Below are 26003 nucleotides of genomic sequence, written 5' to 3' on the forward strand. Positions count from 1 at the left end.
GGCTTGTCTTGTACTTATTTTTGGCCGCCTGTGGCAAAAAGGTACACGATTGCGTCGGTAATTCAATACTTTCTCCGAGACTGCTTAATTTGGTGGAGGGTTTTTTTGTGTCTTTCTTTTCTATGTGTGTACCAGGTCCGCTACAACAAGTGTAGATGACATTTTTAGGATCTGGTTACGTGGCACAATACAAGTTTCGTAATAATTCGATGAAACCAATTATCGTAGAATGACTTATTCGGCTTCTTTCTTGAATTTTGGGGAGAATGGAAGATAAGATTTTTGGCGGAGTCTTGCCTCAAGGTTAAGGTCTATTTGTGGCCAAAACACTGTTAGAAATCTCGTATAGTCAGGCAGGTATTGAGTTCTCGGTGTTAAAGGAGCTACCGTTTGGTATTAAAATTATACCGGGCCGTTAAAATTTATTACCGATATGACAAAACTTTAATACGGAGCTATTACTACACGGTATTACTTATCATGTGTTGCATAGTGTCATAATGAATACCGCGTGGTATTATTTTAATACTGGATTTCTAAGAGTGCAGCCAAGATCCTAATTTTAGATATAATTAGAGACCTCGGGTCAAATTATTAAGAAAACTAATGTTAAACTAGCCCCAAATAAATGTAGGTTTTACGGTAAACGTATAACACAAAGAGCGATATATTATTATTAGTCCGTCATTGCAAGTGCACAGCTTGAGAATCTCCGATAATGATCCGATGTCATGAAACGGAACGAGATGAGACATTAGTGCTGAAACCAAACAAATGGTGAAAGCGTATCGCATCCGTCTCATCACATATCTCACCAACTCACTCCACTTGTCCGCTCCTTGTCTGAGTAATCACTGAGCAGATTACACGGCGGATGAGACGACGTGACAAGAAAAAAAATTATCCGGCTGTTTTAGCTGAAAAGCATTAGCATTTAGTCCCCAGACGAAATAAACGCAAAAAGAATTGCAGAATTAGGTGGAAAAGCAATGGAAAATGCTGTTAAATGGATAAAATAACCCTCCGGGTCGGTATGAGATTTTGTCGTCTCCGGCGTCGCGATAATTTTTCACCGAAGAAAAATAGCAGAGGTGGGCAAAATATTTTTTTAAATGCAGGATTTTAAGCTCCGTTCTTCCCAGGGTTTGGATTTCCAGGGGTGTTACACCCACAACAAGACGATAATCTGCATGACGGATAAAAAAGTTATACGAAAATACAGGTTTTATGAAGAAATTAACTTTTGAATACTGTGAAAGTATTTTATTTTTTAAATCGTGAAAACAATGCATTTTAATTAAGAAAAAAAGTTAATTTCTTCGCAGGACCTGTATTTTCTATGCAAATTTTTCGTGTTTTTGTGGGTGTAACATCCCTGAAAATCCAAACCCTTTAAAGAACAGAGCTCAAAATACTTTAAACATTTCCCCACAAGTATTTTGCCCACCTCTGAAAAATTATACGCATCAAGTGTCATAGACAAATGAGCGGAATGCAGAAACCGCTCTGTTTTTAGTAGAGGAACCAATTTTCATGTCTTATAAAATACTTAATTTAACCAACCACGGACAGCCACGGGTTTAGTTTATTAAGTCGGCGGCCGTGGTGGGGGATCTGTCGTTTCAGAGATGGAGATGGAGAGATGAGTGCGTGATTAGTGTCACGCAAATGATCCTGACTGCTGGAAGGGTAACTAAAGTGCACCCCGTTAATAAGAAAGCAGCCCGAGAGCTGAATCTATTTGTTTTGCAAAGCACACAAACCGATCGGATTGAAGAAAGGAGAAAGCAGAGAGATAAATTCGAATCCGTCTTCCGAATCGAGGGAATAAGTACACATAAGAGATTGGTGGGTGATTAATTCCAACCCAAACTCCACTTTTTCAGATTCGGTCTCATTTTATGTATAAGAAAGTGCAAGCAATGTCGCGTCGTCTCCTGCGCTTTTCTGTATTCCATCCGAATAGGTTTTGCTACTCATTGTTGGTCGGATGGGAAGAATGTAGCGAAACGAAAGGAATGATATCTGGCCTGGGATTTGCATCAGATTCGGGGAGAGAGTTTTGGGGAATGGATTGTTCTCGTTTGTACAATGTGGATGCACTCTAAGAAATTTTATTACCGGATTTATCACCGACCGGTGAGTATTCATATAGTGGAATTATTTGTGCGTGTCACCACCTCATTTGCAAATTTTGACGCATTCGCGAGAGACGTAGAGATGATTCAGCATGGAAAGCCCGTATTGCTGAAAATGGGAATAGTGAGATTTATGCAAATGAGGTGATAAGCCAAAGTAAGAGCACAGTATATGATTTTACTGGATGGTAATAATATTTCACCGCTCGGTTACAGCGGAATTACCACGTGGGAACACCCACCAGTACCTTGGTGACATTCTACCAAGCGGAAGGACATGTACTATCACCGAAATGGTAACAACCCCGATCCACCAAGGCACGTTTGTCACCGGATTTTTTAGAGTGATATGTATACCAAGATTGCTTACGAGATGCAGATAAAGAACGTGATGGGACGTTATAGGATCATTTGTCACTGGTCGTACTGCTCCTGCTGCCGAGTTTAAATGAATTTCGAGCCTTGTTGCTCCCTATCTTTCGAGTGTTCCATTTACGTGAAAAATTTAATTTATCTCATGTCACAACAAAATGTTGGAGTGTATAATGGGGTGCATTTCAATAAAGAAGTTAGCACCTTATACACATTTCTACACCTAGCATGACAGGTGAAGCAAGTAAGGTGTGAATATTTTGCATATATACAATTCTGTCCTCAATGCTGCATTGTAGTTCGGGATGAAAAGGTCCAGCGGACATGAATGCCGTCGTCGTTCGTACCAAATTACAAAAAAATCCCATGGGCAGAAATGGAGAAAAATCGAGTTCACACACACGCGTCACACGTCTCAGAAGAATTTTATTGACAAAGTTTCTCCAATGAAGGTGCCCTTGATCTTCAATTTCGAAGACAAATAGAAATATGAAAATTGAAAATGTGCAGAATTCTATATTGCTTTGCTTTACTCCAGTTTGATTAAACGATTCCAATATTTTGTGAAAATTAATCAACCACCGTCACGTTTCGCGTCTTATGCGGAACAAATTACGTATATGTTCGATTCGTTTAAAGGAAAAATAGTGAAGGAGGGTGAAAGTTTGTGGCAGTGGCCACGGAAATGTGGGGACAATGTCCCCGCGATTATTCGATGTCCCCATCATCTCCCCATGTTATATGAACCCCTCCATCCCCTATCCTGCAATGCAAATGTCCCCAGATGTCCCCACAGCTTCCGCGGCCACTGGTTTGCTTGCGGGGTAGGTTGGGAAAGTTTTTAACAAAGGAGTGAACTCCTGATCCTACTTTTTTATACGTCTTTTCCTGGGTGAAGCCTTAAGAAGTATTTCGATTCAGGATTCAGATGAGAATTGTAAGAGCCTTATTTTTGTCCATTTCTTAAACCAATAAGAATTGCATAGAGGATCAAGACAGCTTCTTCTGAACTGAATAAAGTGTATTTTCCTTGCCGTGGCGTCATGTCAAAGTAGAATGTGTTAGAGAATGGAAAATGCATGGAAAATGGGTGTGTATGACGCACGACGTTCCTAAATTAGAACATTTGTTAATGACTATATTAAAAAGTAAACGCTATCAAATTACGCATGCAAAATATGTGTATCATATTTAATCGCGAGAATGAATAACTAAATTCAAGTTGTTCCAAAATTAGAGCAATTTTCTACAATTTCAAAAGCGTTAACTTAACTCTGATCCTTTACAGGTGATCGATTTCTACTCAAATCAAGAACGTAAGTAAATACACCTTGAACATTCTCGCCTTTCTCGAAAAGTTTTCTTTCTACGAACGACAGGTGTAGGCAGGAGGCATAATAATGGGCCCGATAATTGTTCCTCGCCCATCGCACGTTTCCTTAAACCTGGTCAGCGTATGCATTCATAAAATAAAATCCTTAACGTAAGACTCGATGACTCATCGCCAAAATCACAACATTTTTTATCATTTCTCACCTCTGGGAATTTATTTCAAAATTCTAGCTGACAAATTTGTAGAGCAAGTCGCTGCCAACTTTTCGAAAATATGCACTCCAGATTTTAAAAGTTTTAGAAAGAGGATATCTCAGGTTTAAGAAGCTTTCAGAAAAATTGGGTCTCATCGAAATTGGCTTAAAAAACTCATCGCTATTCTATTAATCAACTCACTGACTACAAATTTGTCGTCTAGAATTTTAAAATAAATTCCCAGAGCGGAGAAATGATTAAAAATGTGCTGATTTTGATTCACAATTTTGGCGATGAGTCATCGAATCCTACCTTAACAACGTGGGTAGTGCCATTGACAATAAGTTGTACTTATGTACAACCTTTGGACGGTTGAGTTGTCTCAACTATTGTACTCTCGTGAGGCCTTTTCTCAATGACAACAAATATACGTCGGTTCAATCGGACAAAAGATTTCTTCACCTTTTTTTCAAGGCTGCACGTTGCCTCAAGAAGTAACCAACTTTCACTATTAGTTGATCGTGACGTGTCAAAAAAGCTTCAACCAAGTGGTGAAAGCAGAAGTGTTGGTGGATGGATCGACGGACGGACGGGGCTGGTTGCGAAAAAGAAGTTTAACAATTATCATTATCAACAAGTGTTGCCCAGAATAGTTAGTTGAGAACTTTGAGCCTTTGTAATGATAATGTTTGTTTTGCATCGCTTGACACATGCTATGCTTCGTACGTATCGATGGTCTGATCCACTTATGTATGGCGACACGCTAAATCAAGCTAACGACTCGGTTTGTTTGATCACACGGTTACATTTAACGAATTTATTTATAGCATCTCCTGAAATTTTAACAACGGATGTGCCGACATTGAAGTACTCGTATTCTACTAATGTAAACAGAAATCCACTCCATTTTGTCCTTCTGTTGGTAGATTTAGTCTTAAATTAAGTACACACACCCAACTATGGAAATTTCTCGGTGTTTGTTTAGTATAATGTGGAATTGTAATTTCGGGTTGGACTGCGTATAATTATTTATGAGCGGCATATGTATATGAATTCCATGTAATTGTGTGCATTAAGTGATGCGATGGCAGTCTTCTGGTAATTGAAATTGATCCAGTGAGTGATCATGTAGTTTAGCAGACTAACAATAATTGAGAGAGAGACAGAGAGAACAAGAGACAAATGTATTAATATATCCGAATATTCGGAATCCGAATTTCGGATATATCAATTATGAGCCTATGGACAAGTTCAAAGCTCTTTTCTGACCACGATTTCGCACTTGCCGGTCAGCAGGGGTCATAATTCTGTTATATGAGCGAACTGATGGAGGATTCCCTCCTGGAGTTTGGACTGGACTGAAGTTATCCATAATTTTTATTTACAAATTGATGAGTCGTAATTGAGATATAAGTACAATTAAGGATCTGTAGAACAATTAAGTACTTACATACATACATGAAAATTGATAACAGCGTAGAAAATATGAAATTGATTAACCTTTCCCAGATAAATAAAGGACTTAACTTGCTTAAGTAGAAATTTGTACAAGAGAAGGAAGGCTAATAACTTGTACAGGTTGATGATTTATTGCACAGACGGGGAGTTCAGGAGACCACATTTGTAACGAAATGTGGATATCTGGATGTGACATTTCGAGATAATGCCAGCCAGCCACATATGATGATAAAAAGGACCATCGGATTTTCTACATGCAGTGACTAATCGTAAGAGCACACATTTGTTTGTGTAATTAGTCCGATCGGGAAGTCAGTGAACCCAAAATATGTATGAAAAATTCCACTATTTTACAGACGCGTACGTGCGAAACGTAGTGAAAGTTTCCGATAAATTGATGAAGATCGTCATTCCTACGCAGTGGCCGCGGAAGACAGAGGGACAATGTCCCCACGGTTATTCGATGTCCGCATCATCTGCCCATGTTATATAAGCCCCACCCTCCCCTATCCTACAATGCTAACGTCCCCACAGCTTCCGCGGCCACTGTTCCTACGTATATAGAGGAGGAAGGTGTAGGCGTTTGAAGGGAGGTGAGTCGAAAGGTCGACTCGTGCTAGATTTTTTTTGCTCACTTTTGTACAAACCTTTTTGTGAGATTTGAATTCATTAAGAATTGAATTAACTGGAATTTCGGGATGGAACATTCTCCCGGATTTTTGGATGACTTACTTACTTTAGATTTGAAAGGAAGTCTACTCAACTTACTCTCCGGACTGGATTAGATTTCTTTTCCGACAATGTTTCAATTGAAAAACTAAATGAATCTAAATGGCTTCCTTAATGATCTCCATTCTTCATAAGAGAAGTGAGACACGATGCCATGCGACACTCGCTGACGAAATTCAGCCGAGTCCACGTTTATTAACTTTGTTGCTTTTATTTTCATTTTTATTACACTTTTACGCCGTTTCCTTTCCCTTTTCTTATCTCGCCCGGGTCCCAATATGGTTTTGCGCCTCTGACGGAAGCTGACTCTCGAAATAGAATGGGAAGCCGGTGGATAAAAGCTTTTTCAACCAAATATTTTTTTCTGGAGCGATTCTCCGCCGAAAAAATTGCAATAAGATTATGTACCATTTCGACAATACGGACATAGAAATGGGGTTCATTTCTTCCCAGTGGTGGGACTGAATTCGAAGTCACCTGGCAGTTTTGGGCGACACTTTTCTTGTTGAAATGTCCCAAAATGTATCGGAATGTTGGTTCAACTTTCGATAAAAAATTAGGGATGGACAATATTTCGATGGATTGTGGGACATGCTAGGGAAATTTTGGTCGAGGGGAAGGTAATACAATATAGGAGGCTAGACTACAACTCATTTTTATGCACGAGAGGCAATCGACAAGGGGAAGGGTTTCGGGGGTAAGTAACCACTTGCTAGAAATAAATAAGGGAAAGAAAATGGTTTCTTGCAGTTTCTTGCACTTCGCATTTCTTGCGTCTTTTGGTTTTTAGTGCAAGAAATGTAGCTAACCCGCAAGAAACGAAACACCGGGTGAAAGTAGTCAATGCTGGCCCCTTGTTTCGGGTGAAAGTAGCCATTTGCAAGAAATAACGCAAGAAAGTGTTTTTTTGCAGGTATTTTGACCTGCCAGAAATGCAATGCGCAAGAAATGACGCCACGCCGCTATTCTTCATACGACGCGTGGCTGGATGGTGCATATTTCTTGCACTTTCTCCCAGTTTCTTGCACCTCGCATTTCTTGCGTGGCTTGCAAGAAATGTAACAAACTCCGCAAGAAACGAAACACTTGAGAACGCCAAGTTTAGCCGAACTCCATAAAAACCCGGGCTTTTATTGCCCACCGAGTCATAAGTAGTGAGAGGCATATTCTTATCAAATTTTTTACCCAAAATGAGTGCCGAAGCTCTCCTGACAACTCTTCAGAATTGTTCGGGGTGATTCTCGACGATAATAATGAAGATGGAAGGGAGCGATCGGGCTTTCATTTCACTTGGGAAATCAGTGCAAATTCCAAAGTGCACGCAAAACTCCTTGACAAGGTTAAAGGTAGATTTATTTTTACTTTCACCACCACCAACTTGCGCCAATGCTGTAGTTCAAACATGGCGAAAGTCGAAGGGAGTTGATTCCGTCAAATCAAAAGACAAGGACCAGCAGCAAGTTCATTATTTTATTCCAAATATTATTCCAAGAAGACAAGGAACTCGTTGTAAAGTCGAGATCAAAGTCATTTTCGAGGGTTTTAATGAGGGTTTTATTTCTAATAAGGTATTTAATAATGCCTAATACGTTTAATAATGCGGTTTCATTAGTTAGTGATCCGCCTCTGCGAAATATTTATTTTTCAGGAGAAAAGATGGAGAAACGAGGCAGTGAGTGGGCTGCAAGCTTACAGCTTACTTTTGGGGCGACTAGTTCAATAAAACAACCCCAACGAGATATTTGAGAAAGTCATTATAACCGCATAAAAGACGACGAGAGGGAAAAAAAGATGAAAAAAGATACGTCCACAGGCAAAGAAAACCCAGATTTTTTGTATGACGTCCAATCTTAGCTAAAATTGCGATGAGCAGTAAGTAGCAGCAAAAAATAAAAATCGTCCACTTTTTTCGCCGAAAATGAGATTGTATCTTGTCATCAAACCTCTCGAGTTGAAATATTATATGTCCTTCAGTGGCCGCGGAAGCTGTGGGGACATTAACATTGTAGGATAGGGGAGGGATGGGTTTATATAACATGGGGAGATGATGGGGACATCGAACAACCGTGGGGACATTATCCCTCTGTCCGCGGTCACTGGTTGGTGCCCTTGATTAATAAAAAATGGGGCTGGAGTGGTCAACAAATATCTGCCTGTGTCAAAATCATCTCTCCCTCCACCATCTTCGGCTCACAGGTTGGTCATTAAATAATAATGCTGATAGGGGTAGAAGTAGAATATGGTATTTAAGAATTGTTTTGCGGCGGAGGCACGTGTAGGCGATGGGTCTAACTTTCATCATCCACACACACACAGTTTACTCACAAATGGGTCAATTTAGCAAAAGCACCACAATTTATGAGGGCAATTTGGACAAAGGCGAGACTTGGTTTATTTCATGTGACTACTTTCTCCAGAAAAGTAGTAGCGGAGGATGGAATAATCTCTTCCGCTTATGGCCTTGAACCTGCCTGCCTGCAGTCCGGATACATTTTTCTCGGGCTCTCCGCTTGCATTTAAGGGGGGCTTAAATGCAAGCAGTAAAAAAGCGTATGAGTCGTCTTTTAGCTTTTTATGTGGGGAGCGAGCCCCTGAGAAGAAGGAAAATGACGACGAGGGACAAGGACCACAAACAACGGGTCGTAACTTATTTACTATTTGTTCATTCAATAAACTTGTAGATTTTAATCTTGAAATTAGGTTTGGTCCGAATGACTTGTTTCGTGGAGTTTCATTTCATTCTAAGAAGGGGGGCGGTGGGTGGAATTGTAACTTTATTTCAACCCTGAGAATGGAGGTGTACCAGCGTATGCTCTCCAATTTTGGCAAATTAGTGTCAGTCAATCGCAAATTTAATTAGTATGAAATTTGCGAAAGACACGGTCTCCCAATGCGCAAGTTTCGCAGAGATATTTGCATTCGAAGAGGAGAAAACGCGCAGTAAATTTGAAAAGTGTAAATTTTGTCGACTTTATAGCGCGTTTTCTCCTCTTGGAATGCAAATATCTCTGCAAACGTGCCCATTAAGAGATCGTGTCTGTTTGCAAATTTCATGCTAATCAAATCTCCTCAAAATCGGAGAGCAACCGCTGGGAGACCTCCATTGTGTTGTGTGTCATCTTGGTTCCCATTTAATTTCTCGTCTCAAATCTAATCATAACTTGTGAAGAGATATATTTATCCAAGATACACCAAGACCGGAAGCTATGTGACAAGTCTCGCTCTCTCGTCGAGGCCACCTTTGCTGCCGCTTTAATTTTAGAACCACCAACAAACTAATCTTAAACCTCACACGCCAAGAGGAAACCAAACCACTTATGTACAAGATTTTACGAGTTGATCCACTCGAGTGCTGTGGTGGTGGTGGCGACTATCATAGATCGAGTTTCTCCAAATTGGACCAGACCACCAGCCACTAACCAACAAACGTTGTCACAATAATAAGAAGTCGTCGTCGCCAGTGGCCGCGGAAGCTGTGGGGACATTAACAGGGGAGGGCGGGGTTTATATAACATGGGGAGATGATGCGGACATCGAATAACCGTGGGGACATTGTCCGCTCAAGCTTCCGCGGCCACTGATCGTCCTCGTCGTCCATTGTACACCGAGGACATTACATTTCTCTCGATTAACTTGATTCCACTAACAATAATGCTTTCGACCTTGGGTTAGCGAGGCTGCCAGGCTTTATGCTGCAACACCCTCTCAGACCTTTCCCTCAAGTGGCTGATGACGACGAGACCGAGGTGATATTTGTGCTAAATGTCGCCTTAAGCTAAGTATCCAAGTGAGCTTTTCACGCGTGAAATCGACTTCTGTGAAAATTCCACCGGAATTTCACTCGAACGTATCCAGGTCAGCGATGAAAAAGTGGTGGAATTTTACGCGCGTGAAATTTTCACAGAATTGCGAGTGAAAAAGTGATGAAACGGAGGGGTATTATTCCACACGAATGAAATGAAATTGTCGTGAAAAGTCATGCCGCGAGGTTCAATTTTTTTGCACTTCGCCCCTGCTGATTGAGTTTATCTGTACCAACAATATTTACAGTAATTAAATAATTAAATAATATGCTTGCACGAGTATTTAGTGAAAATTTGAAGAAAAAGTTTTGACTTTATTTTCTATTTATAATATTTATAAATGGTTTCTTGATCAATATTGATGCAGCTGCCAGCACAATAATTTATTCCTCTATTTCAAATTACATTAAATACACTTGATACAAAATAAACTTTGACTGATTACTTACTGGATTTTAAGATTTTGGAATTTGGAAAAAGTTGTAGATTTTATTGTACAAAACGAAGTTATTAATTTGGAATTTAATAACTGTTGGTGACTTTTTGAATAATAAATATGATTTTCGCGGACTGTAAGTCCACTTTGAGACATTTTCATCACACTTTGACCTGGATACGCCGAGATGAAAATGGAGTGGAATTCTCCATTTCACCGTTGTTTAACTCGTGTGGAATTTCGCATGAATGAAAAAATTTCACTCGAATTTCACTTTTGTGAAATCTCTCACTTGGATACTAGGCTTATTAGAACAAAAGGAAGGAGGAAGAAGGCGAGAAAGAAAAAAAAATGTGATGGGTTCTCAGCTCAGCCAAACCACTCAACTTCACTCGTCGTCTTATATACAATGTCATCTCCAGTAGAAAAATTCAGTGGCCGTGGTCGTGGTGATCATATTAAAAAAACTGGATGGTCATCTTATCTCAACCTGGATCACATTTTCGATCACCCAATTCTTTCTTCTCGAGAAAAAACCTAATCTCAACTTTCAAAGGATTTGTCTTACTGCAAACACAAGGAGAAAGTTGAGACGACTTGTTTGAACGAGGAGAGAGACAAGTAGCTTTTTTTGTAACATCCGTCATCAAAATATCTTGTATCGAATTTTGATCAAAGTTTTTTTTACTTATCATCAGGATAAGTACATATGTACACCCTTTATTCTTTGAGGGTATAGTGCACTTAAATTGTTTCAGTCAATAAAAAGCCTGGTGGGCAAGCTGGAATCTATTTATGACACAGTGATTACGACCGTCTGGTGAAAGTAATCTGACATTTCCTACATAAAAGACACGTATACAAACTCTTTTCTCGAGCAGTTTACACCGGAGAAAACTGCGACTCGTGTAATCTCTCCCGTACAAAAGGACGACGTGATCCTGCCTCCGCAATGTCACATCAGACGTCACCAATACCAATTGACAGTTCCTGGAGCAGTGCTTCGGGTGAAAGTGACCACGTGCAAGAAATAAGGGGAAGAAAGTGGGTTTTTGGGGGTGTTTTGACCTGCAAGAAATGCAAGGCGCAAGAAACTACGGACCGACGCTACACTTCATACGGCACGTGGCTGAATGGCGCATATTTCTTGCACTTTCTCCCAGTTTCTTGCACCTCGCATTTTTTGCGCTTCTTAAATACCTTGCAGTGCAAGAAATGTACATAACAAACCCGCAAGAAACGAAACCCTGTTTTGTACTTCGAGGGGCTGAATTTTACCAATATGTGTACATATGTACGTATTTACGGACAATACTATCCCACCAAACCACCACACGACTACTCCCAATCTCTGAAAAAGCAACGAGATTCATCCATGGTGCAATGAAAACCAATCCAGTTGAGCGAAAATGGGACAGTTTATCTCTAAAATGTTTTGATGGGGTTTTCGCCGCTGGTGAAAGTGTACAAACTCTCATGTCTCACAAAACCACCACCACCATCATCCTATCACCATCACGGGGAAAGGATGATCCCTACAACTTGAAGGTTCAAATGATGTTGGTGGATAGATTACTTTGTCGACTGAATTTCGATGGAATGATGATGATGATGATGACGACGGAAGGAACGGTTTTGCTGTTACAGACTCTCCTCCTCCGTCTGTTAAACGAACTATTAAATAAACTCCAATTTATCAGTGGGCGCCCTTTTCCTCTTGTAAATTCAGGCTACATAGAGGAAAGAAGCCCAATTCGATTCATGACCGACGACCGACCACGACCACGACCTAGCCACCCAGATTAGATTGCATCTCTGTTGTGGTGTACCGTACCTCGCCTGCATCAAGTGAACAAGTAATCAAATCAGTTTGGCTTGCAAATCGGAGAGCTCAACTCTTTGCAATACTTGGGAATTGAGGAGGAGGAAAGTTTCACCATCGGGCATACATTTTCTCTCCGATATGTAAGCAGAGGGCGGATATGTATTTACCAATATGCTCAAGTTTTTCATTTGATGAGGATCGACAGTCAGAGTTTGTGGGTGTATTGCCTAACTCGCATTGATCGCTAAAATTTTAAAATTTTTTCACATATCGCCGCATATTTCTAGATTTTCAGACATATAAATATATTTATAAATGTTTTCGTTATTATTTGAAAAATATGTAAATATTTTAGATTTTTTTCAATAATACATTTTGTAAATATTTCAATGGTGTGAGACGAAATTATTTTGCTCAAAGAAATTCAACTGCAAAAAAATACAGAGCATTATATTAATAAATAACAATTTTGTGAAAATTCCTATTGTTTAAGATTTTTCATGCATATTTCATAAATATATTTGTGTTTTTTCGTACATATTTTGGCGTTTTTTCATAAATACATATCCGCCCTCTGCTTATACATATTATTCAAAGTGAGTGGATAAATGTGATGTGCATTATCCATCCACCACGATCGGTATGCGGTACACTACACTAACGAACTTTTAGTGTTTATTTAACCTTGTACTTTTCCCAACTATGTATTTGCATAGGATCACTTGTAAGTAAATACATGGGATTTTAAATTCGAAAATCAAGCAAATTCGCTAGACTGTAAAGCATCCGAATCAAATTCAGTCATTGGAGACGTATGAATGTAGGTGTAGGTAGAAGAGTGAGTGGTGACCGTGTGGTCTGGTTGATTTGGTGGACTGGTTTTATCCAAATCTTCACTTTGTGACTTATTACTTGAACTATCTGCTCTTTTAAGAATTGGCTATATTTCATGTTAAACAAATCCTTATCCATCACATAGTGGCGAAACTAATGAACTCGGTGGGGTAAAAAGTTCACGAGTTTCGGTGGGAATTTTGAATTATTTGCAAAAAACTGCAAAACTCATCTTAAGTTGTTTACATTTTTAGTGGTTTCCAGTGGGAAGAGTGTGTGGTGGTGGCTTCCCGCCACACATACTCTATGACGAGTTGAGACTAATCTCAAAAAGTAGTACAATTTTTACATCATTTTTCACTTTGCGGGTTTCAATGTACACGCATAAGTTTGAAATTTTCAGAATATAGCTGTCAATAGTTTTGCAACAAATTACCATTCATCGATAAGCAATTGTGATTGTAGTTTTATTTATATTAATCAATATTTGTGCAAATTTCGGTAATATTGAGATTATTGATTAATATAAATAAATCTACAATCACAATTGCTTATCGATGAATGGTAATTTGTTGCAAAACTATTAATAATTATATTGTGAAAATTTCAAATTTTTGCGTGCACTTTGAAACTCTCAAAGTGAAAAATACGGTCAGAGTTCTGGACTCATGCGTAGTATAGAGAGGAAATGCAGAGCGAGAGCTTTTCTCGCTCAATAGAGCGAGGAGATAAAATATCACGCAGGCTTAAAAGGAAAGGATTATGAATATGAATTTACTTTTTACACTTTATGATTTTTCATTCCGACCCACTGCGTTGCCACCAGCATTTCCAATCCAATTTGGGTGGACGGAATTGAATGGTGTCTCAAAGTATGTGTGTATGGATGTGTAGTTAGTGGGATGAGGAGGCAAGGCAGACAGGAAGACTAAGCTGGGACGGAGAGAAAGTCCGCACATAGAATTTCCTGAGATAAGATGACCTCAAACTATATAAGCTGGGCTGGGCACGCTTGACTTTTGGACTTCGTTATGAGTAGGATGCATATGTACAGGGTTTCACTGTGGTTATAAAATTATAACAGCCGTACAAAACCGATTTTAACCAATTTTAGACGTCCATAATGTTCAGAAGTGTCCAAAGTAGAAAATGGGGCAAAATGGAGCAAGTTCATCATTATTGAATCTTTCGATAATTTGTTGACGTAATCTCGTATTAATTTTGAGCATTTTGGTGTGTAATAGATACGGCATGGTTTAGAAAATTTCTTTATTTCTCATATTACTAAAACATGTGAAAACAAAAGCTTTTCCAAATTTCGTGAAGGTACAAACCAAATAAAAAGCTCGAAAATAATAGTAGATTACATATCTGCACTGATTTGTAAAAACGTGTTACTCAGGAGCATGTAACATTTTGCCCCATTTTCCAATGTTAAATAGTTTGGAACGCTTTTAGATAACCTCCAGTTCAAAAGCTGTTTTAGCATTCAAAACGAAACACTGGCTTCATATTATGAGTTCAGAGAAAGGAATTCCTTGTTTGTGTGGAAATATGGAAAAGAAAAAATTTGTTATTTCGTAATAAAATATTTATTATGTATAAACTGAAATTAGAGATTTTCTCATATTTTGGAACTCGATCACAGCCCACATGGATAATTGAGTTTAGTCATATGGAAATTAATGCGATTTGCATCAAAACCCAAATTTGCAATATTTAAACTTTCTCCATAAAACTTGCATAATATTTAAGTTTACATATTATATTATTTAAACTTTCGCAAATTCATATCACCAGTTTCCTGGAAATGTTGGGAAATTGTGTTTCAATTTTGAGGTGAATCTTTCCTCTTCGTCTGCTCAGATAAGTAAACAAATAAAGCCACACTAAATTTTGTCTCGTATTCGCAATTTTCAATTCCAATCGGAACTCAGACATACGAAACGATGATTACGAAGGCCTATTCGTCGGGATGCAACCTTCCATCCACGGAATGAAATTGAAGATATTGTGTTTTAATACCTAGAACCGTGTGGTTACGGTTTACATTCTCCAATCATTTCGTCATTACTGCTGCCGGATACGCGGTGGCCGCGGAAGCCGTGGGGACATGTGGGGAAGTTAACATTGCAGGATAGGGGGGACGGGTTTGTATAACATGGGGAGATGATGGGGGCATCGAATAATAGGGGGGACATTGACCCACGCTTCCGCGGCCACTGCGGACATACGTAGGTATGCATGTAACAGACTTATGTAGACTCCACTGTCCTCCAACTCCAACTTTTGACCCATTTAGTTGCACAATGGCCTTCGAAATTATTCGCTCATTTGATCCGATCATTTTGAATTTTAGGAGACCTAACTCTAAATATTTTCGAAGCTCTAGCTTTCTTTTCACGGGAATATATTGTATGAGACAAGAATGATGTTGGAGGAAAGCTGCGATATTTTGTGGGATAGATTGCTTTCATGAGAAATAGCGTGCTCTTTCCTTCCTTCATATTATCACATTTTGGTCAAGTTTTTGTGCTTACCAAGAGAAGTGAAACAGTGTTTCGTTACGAAACTTTCGTAAATCTAATTTTTAGACCTCTCACTGTCCAAAAAAATTTTTGGCGTCCAAAATTCATAAAAGTGACAAAATAACAGAATGGGGCGATATGTTACAAGGTCTTTATTTACGACTTTTTTGCAAATTTATGCACAGATATGTAATCTCCCCTTAATTTTGAGCACTTTGGTCAGTGTGTAATATCACAAAATTTGGAAAACTTTAGTTTTAGCATGCTTTTCCTATTAGAAATCAGAAAATTTTGTAAACCATGTCGTATTACACATCAAAATCCTCAAGATTAATACGAGATTACATATATGCCAACTGATTATCGAAAGATTCAATAATGAAGAACTTGTAACATTTTGCCCCATTTTCTATTTTGAGCACTTTTCGATTCTTCAGACCTCTAAAATTAGGTGTTCAAAACTTGTTAAAACCTGTTTTTTACGGTTGTTTTGGCCAGTCGTTAAAACCATAACGAAACCCTGATAAAGGGTTGAGCAGTGAAAGTATTTTTAGTGGAGAAAGCCTGCATGTTCTTGAATAAGCGAGTAACTTGGTGCAGTAAAAAGCAGGATAGATAACTAACAGACACATGTAGGGACACACATGTGCATAAAAATCGTTTGTCAACTCAGCGAAATGTCAACATGCCGCAGTGATCTCGTTTAGAATCGAGCAGGTCATCATTTACGTTGCAAAAGAGGGAAAATTATGGCAAAGCTATTAAATTTTACGAAGTTCCAGGCACAATTAAACACACAATAAAATCGGGAAAATATGAGAATCGTTGCATCGTAATTAAACTAATTGGGGAGATTTGGTAACTGGTACGTGCATTAAAATGGTGTAGTTTATTTGGATACAATACAATGCTTATCTGGGTATGGAGATAACCTAATTCGGCTTTTATAAGCGCTGCTGCTATCAAATATTTATTGGGCATGCAGCAATAATTTTTGCAGCCTGGTTCAGCAAAAGTTTATGCATACTTAAGGATGAATCTCGCCTGGAAAAATTTGCAGCAACTTTTAGATTATTCATTTCGGAATCCGGTCCGCTTTGAATAAATTAGTCCGTGCAAACCTCCTTTTTCTGGTTTTGTGCAGCATCCGAACCATCCCATTTTCCGAAGTTATGTAAATATACGTAGGAAGTGCCAATCATATATATCTTTTTAAAGTTACGTGTTCGAATAATTTACAAAAATCAGTCTAAAACTTACAATGGAGATTTAGCAGTGAATGCTCTCCAATTTTGACGAAACTAGTGGCAATCGATCACAAATTTAATAAATATGAAATTTGCAAAGGACACGATCTCCCAATGGGCACGTTTGGCAGAGATATTTGCATCGGAAGAGGAGAAAATGCGCAGTAAACTTCGAAAGTGTACAATTTTTCGACTTTAGGGCACGTTTTCTCCTCTTCAGATGCAAATAGATATCTCTACCAAACCTGTTTGGAAATAGTGCCTTTTGCAAATTTCATCCAAATTAAATTTGTGATCGATTGACACTAATTCGCTCAAAATCGGAGAGCCTACACTGGGAAACCTCCATTGTGAGAATATGGACGAAAAGCTCTTGTTTCAATAGCACTTTACTTCTGCATGTATCACGTTGATTTTCGTACATCGTCATTGCCAGTGTATAATATTACTACGAGAAAGCCAATACCCAGCCTGCCTGGAGGGAAGTGGTGCTTGACTTGATTCTGCATTTACCAGAATGAGAACACTTTACGAAAAGTGTAAGAATATGGAAATTGATGTCAATGAAATTAATAAACATGAATGAATACATTTCTTTGAAACGCCACTTGTTAACTTTGCTTCCCTTTGTCACCCAATTTTCTCACCACGCCAGACCAGACATATCCCACGGCAAATAATGAAGTAATTCGCCGTCAAAGAAGGATGGACGCATTTGTCGTAGCCACAACTTCATTTTGTAGCAGGTTGCCAATAGTTTGGTACAATTTACGTTTGAAACGTATGTACCAACACGGAAATAAATGGGCGCAGATTTACTGAGAAAGTGTGGCGGTTAGAGAAATTGATGAACACCTGTTTAGGTAATAATTCTATTGTACATTCGTCCACGTGTGTGTATTGTACACCTACACCTGACATCATCCCACGCATTTCACTTATTAACGAGTTTTTTTCAGTGTTTCGGGGGAAAGTAGCCACGTGCACGAAATAACGGGGCGAAAGTGGTTTTTTGCAGGTATTTTGAGGTGCAAGAAATGCAAGGTGCAAGAAACTACGTTCCTTCATACAGCACGTGGCTATGCAGATGGCGCATATTTTTTGCACTTTTTTTGCAATTTCTTGCACCTCGATTTTTTTGCGTGGCTTGCTTTGCAGAGTAATAAATGTTGCAAACCCGCAAGAAACGAAGCACTGCGTTCTTTTACTGGGTTTATGCGAGTTTCTAGTTTCAAAAAAAGGTTATCTAAGGCTAGGTTTCTAATTTCACGGAAAGCCAGAGCAAGTAATGTAGATGGAACAGATACTAGAATTTGACAGCCAGCATAGAAATCCAATAATCCAATGTATTTTACAAAGCTATAAATATATACTGCATGAGGTTGTCAAGTCACGTTATCTCGCACGTGTGGGAACAAAAAGAATGTTTGATATTTCAATTTGTACTTCAATTCCAGATCGGAAATTGTTTTTAAATTCGTTTTACAAGTGAAGCGTTATCCATTCAGAAAAAAACAGGTAGGTAGCATCCTGTCAAATCACATTATATAAGTTCTGGAAAACAAATTACACCAATTTTCGTCATAATTGTGACGCTTTGGTTTAATTGAATTTGAAGAAAACAAGGTAACATTTTTGGAAGCCTTGTGCTATCTGCACAAATGTGGTTCAGGTGGTCGTGTGGTGCTCAAAAATAACATATTTTGACTACGCATATATTTCAAGTTGATTAAACTCGAGTTCTTTTTTCTTTGAGAAATGATACCTTCAAACCCACGCACTAAATTGCAGAGACGCGCAAAATACTTTGTGGATTTTGTTATTCCAAGGGTTTGGATTTCCGCGGGTCCACACCCACAAAAAGACGAGAATCTGCGTGGAGGAAACAATATTTGTACGAAAATACAGGTTTTTGAAGAAATTAACTTTTTATCGCTGTCAAAGTACTTTATTTTTAAAGAATCACGAAAACAATGTAGTTTGACAGCGATAAAAAGTTAATTTCTTCACAAAACCTGTATTTTTGTGTGATTGTTCTTTTCTCGATGCAAATTCTCGTCTTTTGTGGGTGTAACAGCCCCGGAAGCCTAAACCCTGGGAAGAACGGAGCTAAAGATACTGTATTTTGACAAAGTATTTTGCCCACCTCTGAAATTTAGTGTGTGGGTTTGAAGGTATCATTTCTCATGAAAAAGAACTCGATTTAATCAACTTGAAATATATAAATCTTTCACACGTTTTGACAAAGTATTTCGCCCACCCCTGCATTAAATTGGCATACTTTGAGCTAACAAATGGCGAATGAACAGCAGATACACACACCGCGTTGAGCTGAGTTCGTTATCTAACTAAACTTGGCCTGAAATAGTATAGATGCAAACATGTCACAAAGTATGGTTTTTAAATAATGGTTGATGCTATTATTAGATTTCTAATAATACGATAAAGTTCTTCTCATTATGTATGTATGTAAATTAGCTATATAAATATTACGCAGGGGGAGAAAGTTGAGTCTCATAATGCCCATTACGTAACACGTACATATTCCTTTCTCTAATCTCATTTTTGCCTGGTAAATGCTGGATTATAAATACCTACTGAATATAAAATTGAGTTTCGAACCTTTGATCAATCAGCAGGACGACGTTGTCGACTCGGAAACTTCAGGAACTAGGGGCATCTTAATAAATCAGGTTATTCGTTCAAGAGATACGACGAAAATGTCAAAGAAATCAAGAATGCAGTCCAACTTTAAATTATTTTTTGGTTATTAAATCATAAACTAATTTCGAAAAAAGTTACGTCTTTGAGGCGACTTTCTCGTTTTATTATTCTGCTTCTTGCCTCCGCTTAATAATTTTCCTGAATTTTTGTCCAAGTACAAATTACTTATGTAACTTTCTACATTTTTACACAGTTCGAAAGTGCACCACTTAAACAATGATCACGATTAAACAAGTCTCCTAAAATACTTGAACCCACGAATCTACTTATCCTGCAGAAGTAAAAAGACTGACTCCGAGCAAGAATTTGCAAGACTTTGTCAATTTCACAGAGAGAGAAAGTTAGTTGTCGTTTTCTTTGAAATGTTCACACTTTGCTCTATTTTGAAATGAGATACGAGTCTAAATAAGTATCTGAAACAACAACAACGGGATTGTTTCACGTCGTCGCGGTGCTTGGTTTTCTCGGCGTGGTGAATGTACGTATACTCCTTCACATTGCGACTAAATCGAGTTTTGTCCTAGTTGAAGAATTGAATTGAAGTCACTTATTTAACACCTTCTTTATTTTATTGGTGGCGGTGGTTGGTTGGTATTGTGTCCTTGTTGCTTGTGTAGTTTGGCGTCTCGAAGTAGTTGCCGAGTGGTTTGGTTTTGATCAAGTCACAAGTAGTTTTGCGAGTGAAGAAAGCGGAGAAAGCGAGGAGAAAGACGAGACTCGTGAAGTGCTCTGGAGAAAGTCTTGCTTCACTCCAGCCCTGGTCTGGTCTGAGACTGGGCTGAATTTGCCCATTTCACTCTTGGTGTTGCCTTTCTGCCTCGTAAAATAAGGGAAATAAGAGGGGAGTAAGTGGAGAAAGGGAAAGCTCAGTGTGCTCGGACTGAGTGACGTCCTGTTTCTGAAAATATGTGTATGTGCATATGATACGATACGGTTCTGTCTCTTTCAGGGGAAAGTTCTTTCGCTGTGATGGTGATCATTGTGCAATTAAAGTTATATTTCACTGTCAATTCCATCAAAAGTTTGAGCCCCACTTTAATTCGAGCTCTTTTGTTAAGCCAAATCAAACGGGGCGAGAACAATGGGAGAAAATTACGGAGTGTGGGGAAAAGTTGGAAATATGTTATTTTAATATTTTAATCGGGTTTGTAATTAATAGGTTTTTGGAGACGGTGTGAGTAAAGTCGTATAAATTTTAGAGGTATTGTACTCAAGTTATAATGAAAATACGTAATAAAAATCTGGTAGAGTGAGATATACACTCCGTACTGGTACTGATGTGGCAATAGATAACTTATTACTACCGGATTGGTAGTAGTTTGTTTCTGCGTGGTAAATTTTTCATTACCACAACATTACTATAGGGTTCTGCCCCTTATTACCAGGGGCGGTAGAGTCATACATACATACATATGACGTACATATGTGTCAGTAATGATTTAATACCAGTTTTCTAAGAGTGTGCATAGCAGAAAAGTTAGTAATATTTTTGAGAGTATGGTAGATCCGTCTTATTTTTTTGTCAATTTTGCTACGCGAATTATTTAAGAATATGAATGCGTAATACGATCGAGTGAGACAAGGATCCAAGACGAATGTTATGTAGTGCAGATTGGTGCGTGTACTACACAGTTTAATTTACTGAGCTCGAATTTCATTTCATTTCACTTCATTCCTTGTCCTTTAAGAAAACGGGACCCACATCTCAGCCACAACTACATACTACAAATTTCTATAGCAGTAGTCATTCCAGCATAAATTAAGGAACCCGCAGCAGCACTAACCAGTCAACGCAAGAGAGATCCGATTTATGACCCAGGACACAATAGACGAGAGAGTATTAAGAATGCCAAAATAGATTTACATACAAATTCTCCAGCAAATCTGCATTGTTTCAAGAAAGTAAATTGAAGAAGAAGACGACGCCGTAAAAGGTTGTGTGTGGGTGAAAACAGATAATGGTTGACATTCTGAGGTGACTTTATGTAGTTGCACTTTACATACGTGAGAGAGTCCCAATTTGCAAGACAGGACATGAAATTAAGGACTTTCTACTTTCTCTCGCGAGCTGAAATCACTCATTATCCACGAGAGAATGGTGACGAGAAAGGCCGGATGAAGTGACGGAATTAGTTTACAGATCACTGCGTAATTTTGTCCTCGGGGATACGTAACAATGACAAATGGAAGATGTGCATGTTTAGATAGATGCCGGAGTGTCTCCTACTTGAGTGATTTGTGGCAGTGCCGCGGGGAAGCTGTGGGGACGTTAACATTGTAGGATGGGGGGGGGGAGGGGTTTGTATAACATGGAGAGATGATGCGGACACCGAATAACCGTGGAGACATTGTCCCTCTGTCCCCACGCTTCCGCGGCTACTGATTTTGAGACATTTCACGTTATATAATGTCTGCAATATTGTTTTATGTGGTGATCATTCAAAGGGAAATAGATAAGGGGCAAATCTTTCCAGGAAATGGATACATTTAACGACGCTAATTAGTATTATGTCGAAAATGATGTAACTTGGGCTGTTAATGCACTTGATTACTCGAGGGAAATTTATATATAAATACATATTTATGCAATTCAGGAAACAAACCTCGTCCGGAATTAATTATATTTTGAGTTTTATGCAAATGGATTAGTTCATTATTAAGTGATTCATATGTGCACTTTATAAAGTCTCTAAACACTTAAGCAAACATTAATTATTTAGTAAGTGCAGATTTCAATTGTTTTACGAAACATTGAAAGTTTTCAAATGGTACAAACTACAAAATAAACTTTACGTTCGTCACACATCATACTTATTTGTTTATGCTTGAACAAAGCTTTTATCCAAAAGGTGTGTCCGTCTACTTAAAAGGAAATGTAGCCTGAAATGTCTGAGTTTGGACTAGTTTTACACCACAATCGCATTTGGAAATTACTGGACAATCTTTAAGCATATGATTTAATTCGGGCAGGTAATCTAGTAGAAAGTACATTACATGAGAAATCCATAGTCTATCGAACAAATTCTCTCGTCTAGCCATGCAGCAGTGGCCGCGGAACAGAGGGACAATGTCCCCACGGGTATTCGATGTCCCCATCATCTGCCCATGTTATATAAACCCCTCCCTTCCCCTATCCTGCAATGCTAATGTCCCCAGATGTCCCCACGGCTTCCGCGGCTACTGCTATCAGCACTTGTATCTCGGCCCATGTTTCAGCCAGTGACCGCGGAAGCGGTGGTGAGGAGAGAGGAACAATGACCCCACGGCTATTCGATGTCCCCATCATCTGCCATGTTACATAAACCACTCCCTTCCCTATCCGACAATGTTAATGTCCCCACGGCTTCCGCGGCCACTGCTAGCCTTTCCAGTTACTTAATACTGTTTTGTTCTCGGAAGCTCAAATTTTCCCTGTAGTGTTACGTACGCATTAGTCGTGCTATTGTTCCACCAAGCAAAGCATGATGTATGTAATTGCATGTGAAGAAGTCGTAACACAATAATTAATTCCTGGAGTTTGCTGTGTGCGCCATCCTGTAATTCGTAATATCTGTATCAGTCGTCCGTCCCTTTTTGATTACTTTTGCTGAAATTCAGTGAACCTGAATTTCTCCTGAAATCTGTTACACAATGTATTTACTCAATTTTGCAATAAGAGGATCTCTGAAGTATTTATCATCGGGATAGGTGGGAAATAAATTTCAATCAAATGTTGATTCACAACGTGGGCAGGATATATGTGATGGAAAATCAGACCAAAATCCGGGATTTGAAGTATTTGATACTCTATTGTTTAGTGGTTTTAGTGGCTGGAAGAATAAAATGAAGGTAAAGATGGATGCAAAAATTTTCCCGTTTTCACAGAATGACATTGGTAGAATAATTGTCTCAGACGTATTGCGCATTATTCTCAGACGGACTTAGATTTTTCATGAAGGTTTGTTCAACATCAAGGTCTATTGGCTTAAGAGTATCGTTAGTAAATCTGTGTATTGTACAAGTTGTATGCTTAGATTTGTATTGTTTTTCTCTTACATATTTCAATTTAAGTAAAAACCTTGTTGTTCCAGCTTCTAGTTGTATGTATGTAAGTAATTCACATTTCTGGAGAAATTAAAATCATTTGTTTGATAAGAAAAACCAATTTGACATTTTTTTCAATTTTCAGATTTGGATATTTTTAAATTTCTCTGAAACAATAAAATATAAGATTTTCAATCTTGCTTATAAAATAGATCTTACACATTATTTACTATCAAAATATGTTCAAAGGTTAATAAGCTCCATTTTAAGGATTAAGTTTATCGTTATAAGTTCCATTTCCATCTTAATAATATGCAAATAATGGATAAATTGTGCAAAAAAATCTCAAAATTATTAAATTTGATCTACAAATGTAGTCCAAATCGGCGAATATCACTTCATGCATCAGTTTTGATATGTGGATCAAAAGGTGAAAGGGTGAAACACGCCTTGTTTTTTGGTAATAAAAGAATAAATCGTTTTATTAATAGCAACATATGTAACTTATTTCCAAAAATATCGAAAATGTTTAATAAATTGTCTCAAATGTGACGAAATCCCTAGAATATCACGGTTGTACACCTACTACTACAAGAATAATGAACCAACCCACTCCCACTGGAAATCAATTGAATAGATACCCATGTCCTTCCACGTGAATTATTTACTCACGAAATTTGATCTTCTTTACGCAAATGCCATTTCCAAAGAAAATCCCATTATTATTGTAAGAGAAGCAATACGTATGATGACGCAGGAAGGTGGTGACATTTACTCAACTTATTTACACTTCTGCACCTCCGTAACTTTGAAATAAACAATAAAAAAACTTAATGCTAAGATTTGATCTAATTTTTTCCCCTCGTCAATATTTGCTTCCAATTAAAACTTCCCAAGATGGCGAAGAAAGACAAACGAAGAAATAAATCCAATTAAACGTGTACGGGTTACGAGGTACAAACAGTGACCGCGGGAGCTTGAGGGGGTAGAGGGACAATGTCCCCACGGTTGTTCGATGTCCCCATCATCCCCCCATGTTATATAAACCCCGCCCTCCCCTATCCTACAATGTTAACGTCCCCAGATGTCCCCCTGGCTTCCGCGGCCACTGGGTACAAAGACTCAAAATTAAGAAAGTGTTTACTGTATCTGTTAAATTTTTTTGCTCAAGTGCATTCGTTACATGGAAGAAATCATGTTCTTGCATTTGCTTTGCTCGCATAATTTGTTGTCTTAATAACTGCGACGACTAAAACAAAGAAATGCGTCTCAACTCAACTATTGAAAGTTGGGAGAGAGAAATGTATGGCTTTTTTGTGAATCTGGGTCACATTTTAAAGTTGATTCGAATGTATCATGATGAGCATTAAAAAAATTGAAAATATCGATGATTCAACGTCAACTTAGAAAGTAATGTGTGTATGAATGAAGCACATGGGTGGCGAGTATATATGTGCATATTGCAGATAATAAATATCTAGATTTGATCTTGAATCTGGATCTACGAGTAAAATGGGCTGACTTCTTATAATATGCTCTTCGGCAGGGGTGGGCATAATACTTGATCAAAATACAGTGTTTTGAGCTCCGCTCTTTCCATTATTTAAATTTCTAAGGCTGTTACACCCACAAAAAGATGAAAATCTGCATCGAGAAGGCAGCAGTCATGCGAAAATGAAGGGTTTCTGAAGAAATTAACTTTTTTATCTCTGTTAAAATACTGTATTTTTTTAAATCTTGAGAACAATGTATTTTGACAGCGATAAAAAGTCAATTTCTTAACAAAACCTTAATTTTCGTATGACTTTTATATTTTAATTAAATTCTCTATGTAGATTCATTTTGTGGGTGTAACACACCCGGAAATCCAAACCCTGGGAAGACCGAAGCTCAAAATATTCTATTTTTCCAAATTATTTTGCCCACCCCTGTTCTCCGGCAATATTCACCCATGCAGACACAGACAAGAAAAAAGTGATACATATATTTGCCTGCAGTACATACACATAAAACTGAATTATGGAAGAATAGTAGACTTGCATCGCAAAAAATACCGGTACGACTTTTCTGAGACGCACGTACGATTCTACCAAAAAACTATGTCAGTACTATCACCAATCGTATAATTAATGGGTGCAATAATCCGACCATTGACTCCAATTAATCGCCCAGAAGGTAACAAGTAACAACCATTAAAGGGGAAATCCTATCCAAGTGTGAGGATTTAATTAATAAATTATGCAAATTATGTGAACTACATCATACCTACGCACATAGATAATTTCGTCATACAAATATTAAGATGCACACGTTTAAATTCGAAACAGGTCTAATTTATCACGACTACCGGTAAAATGTG

At 38.3% G+C, this 26003-nt stretch overlaps 1 protein-coding gene across 1 annotated transcript in view; it reads right to left on the reverse strand.

The window, feature by feature from the left end:
- Positions 1-20371, reverse strand: part of LOC110852683 (tachykinin-like peptides receptor 99D) — a 44415-nt gene extending 24044 nt beyond the window's left edge. Inside the window, exon 1 of the mRNA XM_022100793.2 lies at positions 19520-20371. The gene's annotated coding sequence lies outside the window, so the exon portion shown is untranslated. The remainder of the gene's footprint in view (positions 1-19519) is intronic.
- Between the last annotated feature and the right edge of the window lie 5632 nt (positions 20372-26003).

Source organism: Folsomia candida, unplaced genomic scaffold (assembly GCF_002217175.1).
Source record: "Folsomia candida strain VU population unplaced genomic scaffold, ASM221717v1 Fcan01_Sc007, whole genome shotgun sequence".
In the NCBI taxonomy this organism is placed as follows: Eukaryota; Metazoa; Arthropoda; class Collembola; order Entomobryomorpha; family Isotomidae; genus Folsomia; species Folsomia candida.